A 14,127-nucleotide genomic window follows, 5' to 3' on the forward strand; every position below is an offset into this window, starting at 1 on the left:
GTGTCTATAAGGTATAAGACAAAGACATTAAGTGGAATCTGCTGCTCAGAGGTTATTTAGGATTGGCATACAAGTAAACTCAAACTATTTTCCCAGTTAGGATTTACTCTCCCTTTTTCCTGATATCTAAGTCTCTGAAAGCTCCACCTGGATCTCCTCCAACACAATTAAGCAAAATCCCCTTTAAAGTGTTCAATCAGTGATACAGATCAGTTTACAACAGCAGTGTTTAAGCTGTAGGTAAAGTTAAAATATCACCTTGGAAAGACAAATGTTATTCCAACTAGTGAGGAGCTCTATAGAGACAAAGAAGGAAATTGAACCATAACAGTGATTGAAGCTACATGCTTTTATGTGAACCAGATGCACCCTGGATCCTTTTTTGGGACAGCTGGTGGTTTTATGTCTTTTGCTTTGTTTTTTTTTTGTTTGTTTGTTTTTGTTTTTTTCAAGGCCTGATAACCATGCAGTGATGTGCTTCAGAGCACCATTTACAGACACAAAGCACAATCTATCTATAAACTCAAGCACATAAAAATTGATTTTCTCCTGCCACATTGTTTATTGAACGTTTTCTCTTCTTTCTCATCCTTACTCATTTCTTTTTTCACTGTCCGGAAATCAGCTTTTCTGAAGTCGACTATTTTATTTCCACGTGAGCTCTCAGGGCTCACAAGGCTAGTTATACAATTTTTAATACACATTATACTTCTTAGAGAGTATTCTTGTTAAGCACATTTCCTGTCCTTTAGTGTCCGAGCTAATGTCTTTAGTGCCTTTTGCTTTATGCTTTTAGCCCATAAAGACATGAAAGTAGAGTGAAGATGATAATATTATCTGTCATTTTTTATGGAGGACAGTTTGAATTGCTTTCAGTGGTAGAGTGCTCAATACCCACATTTCATGCTGATTAAGTGAAGACTTAAAAATCTGTAAAAAAGCAGCAGTAAAACATCAGTCACTTACAGTTGTGGGGGTATTGTTACAGAGCTGGCATCACTATGTGAGATGTTAACAACAATACATTTGGAAAAGAGTAGTTTTGGATGTAATAACACTTGTTTCTGTACCACTGCACTGGTACAGACCCTTCCACTTTAATTGGCAGTGTAGAAAAATATATTTAAAAAATGATGGGGCCACAGTGACACATGACAATACTATGTCAAATGACTCGTCGTAGATTACTTCTGTCCGATATCAGTGATACTGAGGTGAGCTGTGGAGCAAACTCTGCACTGTTCTATCGGTAAGCACAATGACTGTAGAAAACATGGGTGACGCGACAGCTCCCCAAAAGTGAAGCCAAAACGTCTCTATCGCCCCCTGGTGTCCGGCTGAAGTATAGATCATAAAACCCGCCTCCTCCCTGTTAGCGGATGGGACTGGGGTCAGACTAAAATAAATTAATTCTCCTCAGATAATTTTTTCCCCAAGATTCTTTCTTTTGTTATCAATAGTTTTCATCACACTGATTTATGTCCAAGGGGTCTCCTTTCCCATAAGTTTGATTCTAATTCTTACTGCGGGGATGTTAAATTGGGGTGTAACGTCATCATAGCAGCTTTGACTGGCAGCTGCAGTAACGGAGAAACTTGCATATCTCTGTTCAGGTAAGTTAAACGTGTTTGTAAGCTAATCCATAACTACTGTCCTTAACTAGGTCCTGAGACCTAGCTAGCTAAGGTGAGCATTTTTTTTCATCTTGAAAGAAAGGGAAGAAGTTTCTCCAAATCTCTGGACCCAGAAACCCAGCTTAGTCCTCATGGTCTCCCTCACTAGTTTCTCCCCAGGGTGAATGTAGCTGTTGATATAATATATCCCACATAGCAAGCAGGTCTGGCCTGGATCTGGTATCAAACCGGCACTAGTGATGTTCGATTCGTGAACGAATCGTTCATTACTCGAGAATCACTTTACTGACTCGTGAATCATGATTCACAAGCCCAACTGACTCACTGACTCATCCCTGTTTCTGTTAGCAAACTAATTCACTTAGTAGAAATATATCTAGCTTATAATTAAAATTGTGGGGGGGGGGGAACAACAGCCAGTTTCTTAACAAAAGCATTTCTGCTCTGAACTGGAAGAAAAAACCCTGAGTCGCTCACCCCCTCCCTCCTGTGCTGAATCATAGAGTGAACGAACGAATCACTCACTCGCTCACCCCCTCCCTCCTGGATCACAGCTTCTTCTTCTTCTTGGTTGGCAACCAATGTTAAGGCACATTACCGCCCCCTGGCTCACAGCTCAGTGGACATTTAGATGAGAAAATATATATTTAACACATTTAAGGAAAATACTAATAAAATAAAAATAAACAAAATAAATGTTTATTAAGCAATTTTGATAGGAAATTGTTTAATTTTAGAAATGTTTTTGCTCTTTTTTGCGCTATAAAATAGTTGTTGTTTTTTTTAGAATCATTCATCTTAGCAGGGGGATTTACATGAAAAGAAACAAATTAAGTTTGAGTGAAAATGTAAATTTTTTGCACTCCCTGGTGAATCAAATGACTCAAAAATCCGATTCACTTTGGTGAGTGACTCATTAAAACTCGATTCAGTAAAAAGAATCAAATTTACCATCACTAGCCGGCACTGCTGGCTGACTTCTGGCATGATAAGACGTATGTTGTCCAGATATGGGCCAGGCCTGGCATAGAGGGCACTGTCTATGTGATTGCATGCTATATCTGGCCCGATTATAGTTTGGTGTATGTGGCCCAGGCCCATAGAAAACAGGTCTTCCCTGGGTCCGGCATCAAGCTGAACAGAGTTTCCTCATGTTGTTACTTTTGCATGTTCTGGCACATGTTGTTATTACATGGCTTGATTAAGGTACACATTAAGCTGACATCTGGGGCCACAGCTGAAATTGTTCTGGGCCAGCACAGGGCCAGCAGTGTGTCTACAACTGGCTGCACACCACTTACAGGTGGCCCAAATACCGCAAAGAATGACAGCCCTCTGGTGGCCCAGATATGGTTTGCCAGAGGTAATCCACACATGGGCCAGCACAGGACCACCAGTGTGTCTGCAACTGGCCTTGTGCTGGCCCATGTGTGGGCCACATCTGACAAACCAGATCGGGGTCACCAAAGGGCCGTCGTTCTTTGCGGTATGTGGGCCATGTGTAAGCACATTGTGTGGGTCGGATCTGGGCCATACCAATTTTGCTATGTGGGTAGACTCTATTATTAAATGAAAAGAACAAATTAGACTACACTACTGAAACCTTCTGCTGCTGTTTTTAAAGTTTCCATGTTAACAGGATGTAGATGGCTCTGAAGATTTAAACAGTTTCAGATCCATTACACTCACAGTCTTAAATGTTAAAATCTCTAAGGACAGCATTACATTTCTGATATTAACAGTAACTCTGGGCCTCTGTGGAGTGTGCAGCTGATCTTATCGCTGTCTAAAAATGGATAACAAGACCTAAGGAGCGCTGAATCATTCAATAATACAGACTATGAGAATAACAGCTGTGTAGCATCGCTAACTAGGTGGCAACAAGCCTCCAACACGTTGCGTATGCTAGCAGCTAATCTAGCAAACGAATTAACAACAGGGTGATTTTAGATGTTGTAGAACTTAGAGCTTGTAAGATGATAAGCTGTGTGTCTTTTTTATAACAGTGACGTGGTTGTATTTACCTTGATTGAATGAGTCGTCAGTCGCAGTAAACCCATCAGCAAATAAACTGGAGCAGCCAGGCTACGTAAAAGGTGTAGGGGGCGTGTTTGCTGTCACATCCAGCGGGTGTGTGGGCGGGAGCGTGCACAGTCGCTCCACCTCAAGACACTACTGCGCAGACTCTGGCTCCAAAAATACAAGATGGCAGCCTCCACAAGCGGGATATTTTGGCTTAATTTTTGAACAATGTGAGGAGGTGCTGTTGCGTCATCCATGTTTTCTACAATCATTGGGTAAGCACTGCACTTTTTGTTAGTATTAGCTGTTGTTAGCCAACGTTTGCAAAAAGAAGATCTAATGCTGTTAGACTCGGACAGTTGCCTCTCATGTGATGTGAGAGTATAATAAAAATGTTTATCAGAGTGAACTTGTGGACAGTTTTAGGACACGTCACTTGAAGCTAACATTAGCTGGCATAATGTTAGCTTATAGCCTGTTGCTGTTGTTTAGCCTGCTCGTTGTTGGCTGTTTGGAGATGGAAGGAGAGCATGTCTTAATCTGCTGACAATAAGTAATTTTAATATATTGGGAATAAATCAGCATGTTTATGAATGTTTTCATGAGTTAGTGTTAGACTTCAGTTCAGGAGTTGAGGCTAAGATGAGATGATACTATGTTTATAAGGACACATCAACTTTTTTGAAGACATAATTACACACTAATCAGTGTATATTTATGAATACAATACTTCTTTTAAAATGAAATAACTTAACAAATGTCCCTGGGTTGTACTTTAGTATTTAAAGGAACATGCACTCCTTTTATTAAGGTTTGGAACCTTTTTGAAACTCATTTTTAACAACCATGTGTCTATTGGAAAGTCAATTGTGGTAGTTGTTTGATGCAGATGTTGTACTTTTTGTACTGATTGATCGGGAGTGAAACTCATCGTGTGGACTTTTGTGTTGTTCAGTTTATTTCTGTTCCTGAGTTTTCTTTTTATTTATATATCTTGTCGTCATGTAAAATAAGGAATTGTCTTCATACAGGGAGTGCAGAATTATTAGGCAAGTTGTATTTTTGAGGAATAATGTTATTATTGAACAACAACCATGTTCTCAATGAACCCAAAAAACTCGTTAATATCAAAGCTGAATGTTTGTGGAAGTAGTTTTTAGTTTGTTTTTAGTTTTAGCTATTTTAGGGGGATATCTGTGTGTGCAGGTGACTATTACTGTGCATAATTATTAGGCAACTTAACAAAAAACAAATATATACCCATTTCAATTATTTATTTTTACCAGTGAAACCAATATAACATCTCCACATTCACAAATATACATTTCTGACATTCAAAAACAAAACAAAAACAAATCAGCGACCAATATAGCCACCTTTCTTTGCAAGGACACTCAAAAGCCTGCCATCCATGGATTCTGTCAGTGTTTTGATCTGTTCACCATCAATATTGCGTGCAGCAGCAACCACAGCCTCCCAGACACTGTTCAGAGAGGTGTACTGTTTTCCCTCCTTGTAAATCTCACATTTGATGATGGGCCACAGGTTCTCAATGGGGTTCAGATCAGGTGAACAAGGTGGCCATGTCATTAGTTTTTCTTCTTTTATACCCTTTCTTGCCAGCCACGCTGTGGAGTACTTGGACGCGTGTGATGGAGCATTGTCCTGCATGAAAATCATGTTTTTCTTGAAGGATGCAGACTTCTTCCTGTACCACTGCTTGAAGAAGGTGTCTTCCAGAAAATGGCAGTAGGACTGGGAGTTGAGCTTGACTCCATCCTCAACCCGAAAAGGCCCCACAAGCTACCAGCCCAAACCAGTACTCCACCTCCACCTTGCTGGCGTCTGAGTCGGACTGGAGCTCTCTGCCCTTTACCAATCCAGCCACGGGCCCATCCATCTGGCCCATCAAGACTCACTCTCATTTCATCAGTCCATAAAACCTTAGAAAAATCAGTCTTGAGATATTTCTTGGCCCAGTCTTGACGTTTCAGCTTGTGTGTCTTGTTCAGTGGTGGTCGTCTTTCAGCCTTTCTTACCTTGGCCATGTCTCTGAGTATTGCACACCTTGTGCTTTTGGGCACTCCAGTGATGTTGCAGCTCTGAAATATGGCCAAACTGGTGGCAAGTGGCATCTTGGCAGCTGCACGCTTGACTTTTCTCAGTTCATGGGCAGTTATTTTGCACCTTGGTTTTTCCACACGCTTCTTGCGACCCTGTTGACTATTTTGAATGAAACGCTTGATTGTTTGATGATCACGCTTCAGAAGCTTTGCAATTTTGAGACTGCTGCATCCCTCTGCAAGATATCTCACTATTTTTGACTTTTCTGAGCCTGTCAAGTCCTTCTTTTGACCCATTTTGCCAAAGGAAAGGACGTTGCCTAATAATTATGCCCACCTGATATAGGGTGTTGATGTCATTAGACCACACCCCTTCTCATTACAGAGATGCACATCACCTAATATGCTTAATTGGTAGTAGGCTTTCGAGCCTATACAGCTTGGGGTAAGACAACATGCATGAAGAGGATGATGTGGACAAAATACTCATTTGCCTAATAATTCTGCACTCCCTGTATGTTCATGTAAAATTACCAAAACATTAACCTTCTGTGGTTCTGATCAGCCTTCAGGGCTGAGAAATGAAACCACTGAGGAAAAAACAGCAGTTCTTTTAATAACCAACTGGAGGCGAGCTTTTAGACTGTTAAACTTTCTAGCTGAAATGAATGTTTAGAAAAATGTTGTTGGTCTTGTCTAATTTACCCCATCATACCAATCATCTATGTGCATTAAGGATAAAAGTTAGATATTATTAAGAGGTGTGGATACTTTGACACAGGCAGGTGCAACTAGTAGGCATCACTTTAGGCAGTTTGATTCTCTTCTGAACTTGACTTTTTGACCATGATTCTGCCTTTTTTTACTGCAGTGAACTAACACGGCTTTCTCTGCAGTGATTTAGTACTGGCATATTACTCGAGAGGCCTTTTTAGTTTTGATGAGTCATATTTACACATTTTATTTTGCACTAATTAGCAGATACGAGTCTCTACAATTCACCCATACACTCGATGCAACCTTGCTAATCAAGGTTGTCATTTTTAATTTAAAAAAAAAAATCACCAAAATCAGTACATGAATGTTAGCTGGTTTAAAACAAATAAATAAATAAAGACAGAGGACGATCAGTTTTTTACCAGTAACTTTTATCTCTGCTTCATTCAAATCTGTGTAACTGAGTTGGATTGGGTCTCTTTTTACTGCTGCTGATGTCAAACCTTTGTATCGGTACAAATCCTAAGGGACTCGATCATGAGCCACCTCATTATCTTTTATTCCTAATAGCTTTTATGGAAATTGGACTTGATTTTTTTTTTTTTTTTGAAGCATATAAATGTGTTATTTTAGATCGCGCTGGCACTCGTACAGCAAACGCTGCTGCTCTTTCACACAACAGCTCGATCGATTAACTGATAGGACATGTTTGTTTTCCTTCTTTGTCGGGGTCTGTTCAGGTTGAGTGGGTTTTGAAACTGCTCTAATTATCCACAGGCCTGTGCTGCTCTGATCTGGTTGTGCTTGGGGCTCCCTCGGATCGTCTATCTGTGTTCTTTGAAAATGTATGAATGCGCATCATGTTTTCCGTGGGTCCATTCCAGAAATTCCAAAATGTTTTCAGCTTGCAGAACTTTCCTTTAAAAGGAACTGATTGCTGTAGAGAGAAAAAAAACATCTGAATAAGTGATTAAAAAAAAGAAACTGGGCCACATCTGGCACTGAAGCTGAGACCCAATCTGCACTACTCCTTTCTCTAATAGCACTTAATTGTGGATCCATTCTAACTTTACACAGCTCTAAACTATGCATTTAATTGAAAAGAATATACCATTAATACAGCCCAACCTTCCATTGGTGCTTTTTTTCGTTGTATTTTAGCTTTTTCGCTCATGCACATTGCCAGTCTCTTGTCTTGTAGTAATGATGAAACGATGCAGGGTTCTCTCTAGAGGGAGTGCTGAGGCCCTGTAATTATAGCTCCATCACCAGCAGATAATGCTCTCAATTTGAAAAGCCTCCACTAAAGTAAATACCAATGAGGAGAGCCTCCGACAGGCCTGATATGGAGAAAAAAGAGAATATTATATTCCCTCGGTCTATAGACTCTCTACAGGGGGGGGCGGGTTCAGGGGCTTGTGGGTGTTCATGAGTGCGTGCTTGCATGCTCACCAGGAGGGATGGACTCACTCAGCCTCATTAGCATGGATACAAATAGGTTCTTTACTGCCGATGTCTCATTGTAGAGACATCTGGGAGCGAAGGAGAGTCTTTAATGAAGCTCCGTACATCGCAGTCTGGGCAATGAGGCAGGGGTTATGAAGAGAGGATGAAAGTGAAGGCGGAGATGGTGGGTGCCAGGAAATGTCAGCGCTGAAACAAGGCAAGAGTAAACATTTTGTTTCATGAATGACACAATTTCCCTCTAGATCAAACTGACAAGCCAGCTCCCCTGAGAAATATTCAAAATAAAAATCATATTTTCATCACAGCCCTCCTGCTACACAAGAACAACAAGATTGCAGCAGCCGAGAGCTCCATATACAAACTCAACAGATAAGCTTCTAATTTTCTATACATCTAGGACATGCTGTATATTACACTGGCAGTGAATTTAAGTACAATGGAAGTGGAATCACCAAATATGGATATCAGTAATTCCCTTTTTAAAAAATTTAATTAGAGGATAACACCCCCAGAAATACATTTTCAAAGGGATCTCCAGAATCGTCAGTTATAGGCTCCCTATTAACTTTCAACTTCATATTTTTCTTATCCATGCATAATTCTTGGTTCATTATAACTTTTACAAGCTGTTTTATCTCCCTTCTAATTAAGCGAATGTTCATCTGATTGGCTGCCCCTCTCAAAACAAGTTTGTGCAGTATGTGGGTGGGTGGAGCTTTTTACAGCCAGGGCTCAGCACAGACAAACAAATGATTCTGGCCCGGATTCTATCAAGGCCAGAATAACGTGAGATTATGGGTTTGTAAATAAAAAAATATTAATAACGCCAAGAGTGTCCAAATGCTGTGCAAAGTGGACTCTTCAGTGAACTCTTCTAACCTCGCCTGGACTTCCATTGAGGATTAGTCCTTGACTTAAGACCTGCTCTCTCGAGACTTGATACTTATGGAGACATGCCTCAGAATATCAAATAGCTCAGAATCAGAATCAGAAAGGGTTTTATTGCCAAATGTTGAGCGGGTTTACAACATTAGGAAATTGCTGCGGTGCTTCAGTGCAAACATACTGTTATAAATACTGTTATAAATTAAGCTTAAATAGACATGAAAATAAAAATGAGAATAAGAATTAAAAGTGCTAAGTAGATAGATAGATATATACATGATATATACATGAGTGCAGGTGGTGATCAGTGCCAAACATGGAATGATGCAGTGAACACAGCGTAGGGTCATGTGTTAGTGGTGGGAACAGTCATACGGTTATTGTTCATGTGTTCAACAGCAGAGGGGAAGAAACTGTTCTTATGGCGAGAGGTTCTGGTGCGAATGGACCGGAGCCTCCTGCCTGAGGGGAGCAGGTCAAACAGACTGTGTCCAGGGTGAGAAGGGTCAGCTGAGATCCGAGCTGCACGCCCCAGTGTCCTGGAGGTGTACAGGTCCTGCAGAGATGGGAGTCTGCAGCCAATCACCTTCTCAGCAGAGCGCACAACACGCTGCAGTCTCTGTTTGTCCCTGATAGTGGCTCCAGCGTACCACACAGTGATGGAGGAGGTGAGGATGGACTCGATGATTGCAGTGTAGAATTGCATCATCGTCCGTGTTGGCAGGTTGAATTTCTTCAGCTGCCTCAGGAAGTACATCCTCTGCTGGGCTTTCTTGATGACGGAGGTGATGGTGGGCTCCCACTTCAGGTCCTGGGTGATGGTGGTACCCAGGAAGCGGAATGAGTCCACAGAGGTGATGGGGGTGTCAGTCAGGATGATGGGGGGGAGTGGAGCTGTGTGCTTCCTGAAGTCCACAATAATCTCCACTGTCTTCTGGGCATTCAGCACCAGGTTGTTGTGGCTGCACCAGCTCTGCTTCTTTTGGCTTGTTTACAGATCTTCTGACTGCTGTAGTTTCTTAACACTTTAGAGGTAAGAAACCACACAGTTGGCAGCCAGCAATTACATAGCAATGTCATCATCCTTGACAGAAACTATGTTGGAAACTATAAAATGCATAGGATTAATATTTTTTAATGCCACCAAGTTATTATTTAAGAAGTGTGGTTTTACTCTTGTTCCTCAGGATGAATTAAATTTTAATATGGGAGAAAAAAACAGACTAATTGGTTCATCTACAAACATGAAGACTCTGCATAAGCTAGTCTTAACATTGACCATACACATATTCTCTATGTGAATGGTCTATTAACCCTTTAAGACCTACCATAGAACCAAGTCCGCCAGAGCTTATATTATATTTTTACATGCTGTGTAGCCATTTTTGGGAGCATTTCAAGTTGCTATACATCAATACAACCATTATAGCCCAAACTTTAATAATATGTCTGCATTAGGTGCATAGTAATTACATAAATTGCAAAAAAGTGCAATAAACTACAAAAAAATTGAAAATCGTTTTTGTTTTTTTAACATATATTTCTAGTTAGAGAAATTTAAGAGGCTCATCCCTCAAAACTGTAAATACAAAAAAGTTGCACAAACTAGTTTCCCACCACAGGAAATTTATTTTGAGTGTCTTCATAGTTTTATTTTTGAAATACACCAATTTTTATATACTGCAGGAAAAACGAAAATAAATATTATAGTGCAAATTTGCAAAATAACAGCATATGCATCAAAATAAACTATTTCCAGCAGTGCAATATGAGTCCTAAGCATCCCAGAAACGACACAGAAAGTCATAAACTCAAACATAACTTTTTAAAACACAAGTATAGGCTCATAAGGCCCCGATCGTAAAAAAACTACATTTCCGCAATATGACGTCACTTCCGGTTTCGGGCAGGTCATGCAGTCATGTGATAGTTCGCGCTGATGGACGTAGGAAGTGTTACAAACAGCTGATCGGATCGGCGAAGCGTGTTTCTGGAATATCATGTTTTTGTTGCTGCAAGTGATTTTTATGCAGTTTTTGCAAAGCTATATGTGGAAGGAAACTGTGACCGAGGACAAGCTGATGGCATAAGATGTAAGTACAACTCCTCTGGTTTCATATGCAAAAAAAATTATTGCGCTAGCTTACGTGGTTGCAGAGCTACCGGGATTTAAAAATAGTTACGCAAAATGGAGCGTGCCCGCTCCGATCGGCTGTAAAGGGTTAATCAGGGTCTATGATAACCAAAACTTATTTTCATTTCATGTGGCACTGAGCTGTGAACAATATTACCCACAATGTCAATTTGTCAAGTGTGAGTAGTAGCCTTTCCTTGCAGGTTACCATTGGTATCATTGGATTTATCGATTGATGGATATCGATACTGCTCATTGACCCTCGTGTTTTTTTTTACTCTTTTTGATATTTCTGACCATTTCTTTGTGTAAAATTAAGACATAACAGTGTTGTGGCTACTTTTTCCTGATTGTTAAGCTTACCAATAAATGTTTTAAATTTCAACCACATACAAACGTCTTGATGCATTCTCAATCATCCAGGAAAATAAATCTCCAAAAGTTGATTCTGTTCATCTGGTCGTAGCGTTTTGTGGGAGAAACGTTTCGTCACTCATCCAAGTAACTTCTTCAGTCTCAGCTGACTGCAGGTTTCCCCAAATCTTATAAACAGTACATTTGCATAATGAGGAACAATGGGCTGGGAGGTCAGTTCCTTAATCATAATTATGCAAATTCTCATGACCATTGATCAACAACCACTGACCAAAACCCACTGATCAATGGCCATGAGTACCATTCACAGAGAGTTTGGGAATGGCTGCAATCACAGCATTGTAAGATGGTGACAGATGTACCCTTAGGCCCCCTCCTCCATTCAGAGATGGTCTTTCCCTTTTCACGTAAATGGCCTCCTTGACTCCGCCCTCAAACCAGCGTTCCTCCCTGTCCAGGATGTTACATCCTCATCCTTGAAAGAGTGTCCACTGGCCTGTAGGTGTAAATAGACTCCATCTCATTTGCCAGAGACTGTTTGGTTTCCCCGATGTATAAATCCTGGCAATCCTCCTGGCACTTAACAGCGTACACTATGTTACTCTGTTTGTGTCGGGGGGGGGGGAGCTGCAGTCAGCTGAGACTGAAGAAGTCACCTGGATGAGTGACGAAACGTTTCTCCCACAAAACGCTACGTCCAGATGAACAAAATCAACCTTTGGAGAACCACATACAAAGCACATATATGGGGGGTGTTTCAATAGATAATTTCCCAACAGCTGAAAATATTTACAGTATAGGTCACACTATCTTCCTTATGTGAGACCCCATGATTGTGATTTTAGTGTCCGATTACAATTCTCTGAGAAGTTGTTGCTGCTGGATGTCAGAGCTAAGGTTGCTGCAAGTAAATAAATAGAGTAAAGCAGCTGCAAAGGAAGTTTAACTTGTCTACTGCTTGTTTAAACAGTGTTGCATTTGTAAGTCTACTGGTACCACAGAACATATATCACAGTTCTGCACAACTGTGCAACTGTCATCTGTCTTACTTTCCAGCTTTTCAGTTTACATAGTCTCAGCCGTTGCAACTTCATCCATTGGTTAGTTAAGTCCCGTTGTGACGCCTCAAGCTGAGGATCGATCCTGACGTGATTGATGTTCACCTCCAGTATCCCAATTCTGATGCTTGGTCAGCTCATGTGAGGGCTGGCCTGCTTTGTTGTAGTTCAGAACAAATGTTGGCACTTGGCTGTTTGTTTGACATGATGCAACCTAAAATAAATCAACAGTTGACTTTTACTATGGATAATTAATTTAACTGATCTTGTCCCAAACAGTAAGTGTAGGAATATTTGACTGTCTTATCAAAAGCGTGATACTAAAGCATTTTATCAGACTAGAGGAGTTGTTTTGTAAGTCTCTGTGAGCTTGTTCCTATCAGCAAAGTCTTTTACACTGGTCATTTGATATACTTTCATTATAAAATTATAAACCGTAGCAGCTTTTTTTAAAAAAAAAGAATTTTAAGTTGGCACCTTGAAGTGTCAAAGTAACCTATCATGTTCCAAAGAGAAAGAGGCAAGAGGGAAGGGAAAATGGGACAAAATGAAAGAGGAGGGAAGCAAAAAGGAAACAAAAAGATAGTGTGACATGGAAGAGAGAGAAAGGAATGTCCTGGACTATTTTCTAACTGCTGCCAAGAGACTCAGCTGCTATTAACTGTCACTTCTGAAACAAGTGCAGGAGTGTCATTCATTAGCTTCAGATCATTGAAAATGATTATAACGCCACACTGTGACATCAAAGGACACATGTTGGCTTTGATTAATCATCACTTTTACTCACTTTCTCTTACTTCCCCCTACTGTCACCTCTCTTCAAAACAAAGAGTGTTTTTCTCCCCAGGACTGAGCAAGTAAAGAGACTCTCAATTAGAATCTCTCTCCAGCTGTGAGGTTCAAATAGGCATTTACTGATAACGGACTTTTTAAAGTTGAAACAGATTCTGATATTTGGCTGGAAGATGTTGAAAAATAACAATCTGTGCTGATATTCATCTTTACATTTAACTGCTTTCATATCTTAGATCCAAGCCAGAAATGAGGCAGGATGGCATGTCCTCCAAAATATGCTATGCAGAATTTAGAGCATCAGACATCAGAGCCCCATCAGAATATCTTAACGAGTTGAGCTTGAGGTCAAAGCATATAACCTTTGAAGTATTTGTTAATTTTACCTTAAGTTAAATTAATCAAAATACTCTGCTTTACGGTGTACATTTTAGGACATCGTCAGGTATCAGACAAAAAATTGTCAGGTGTCAGTTGTCAAAAAAAAAAAAAAGTCAGGTATCAGAAAAAAAATTGTCAGGTGTCAGTTGTCAAAAAAAAAATTGTCAGGTATCAGACAAAAAATTGTCAGGTGTCAGTTGTCAAAAAAAAAATTGTCAGGTATCAGAAAAAAAATTGTCAGGTGTCAGAAAAAAAATTGTCAGGTGTCAGTTGTCAAAAAAAAAAAAAAGTCAGGTATCAGACAAAAAATTGTCAGGTGTCAGACAAAAAATTTTCAGGTGTCAGAAAAAAAATTGTCAGGTGTCAGTTGTCAAAAAAAAAAAAGTCAGGTATCAGAAAAAAAATTGTCAGGTGTCAGAAAAAAAAATTGTCAGGTGTCAGAAAAAAAATTGTCAGGTGTCAGTTGTCAAAAAAAAAAAAAGTCAGGTATCAGAAAAAAAATTGTCAGGTGTCAGTTGTCAAAAAAAAAAATTGTCAGGTATCAGAAAAAAAATTGTCAGGTGTCAGAAAAAAAATTCTCAGGTGTCAGAAAAAAAATT

The sequence above is a fragment of the Diplotaxodon limnothrissa genome, linkage group LG9 (assembly GCF_057381915.1).
Source record: "Diplotaxodon limnothrissa isolate DT_005_m linkage group LG9, D_limnothrissa_male_GT1.1, whole genome shotgun sequence".
NCBI classification, from domain to species: Eukaryota; Metazoa; Chordata; class Actinopteri; order Cichliformes; family Cichlidae; genus Diplotaxodon; species Diplotaxodon limnothrissa.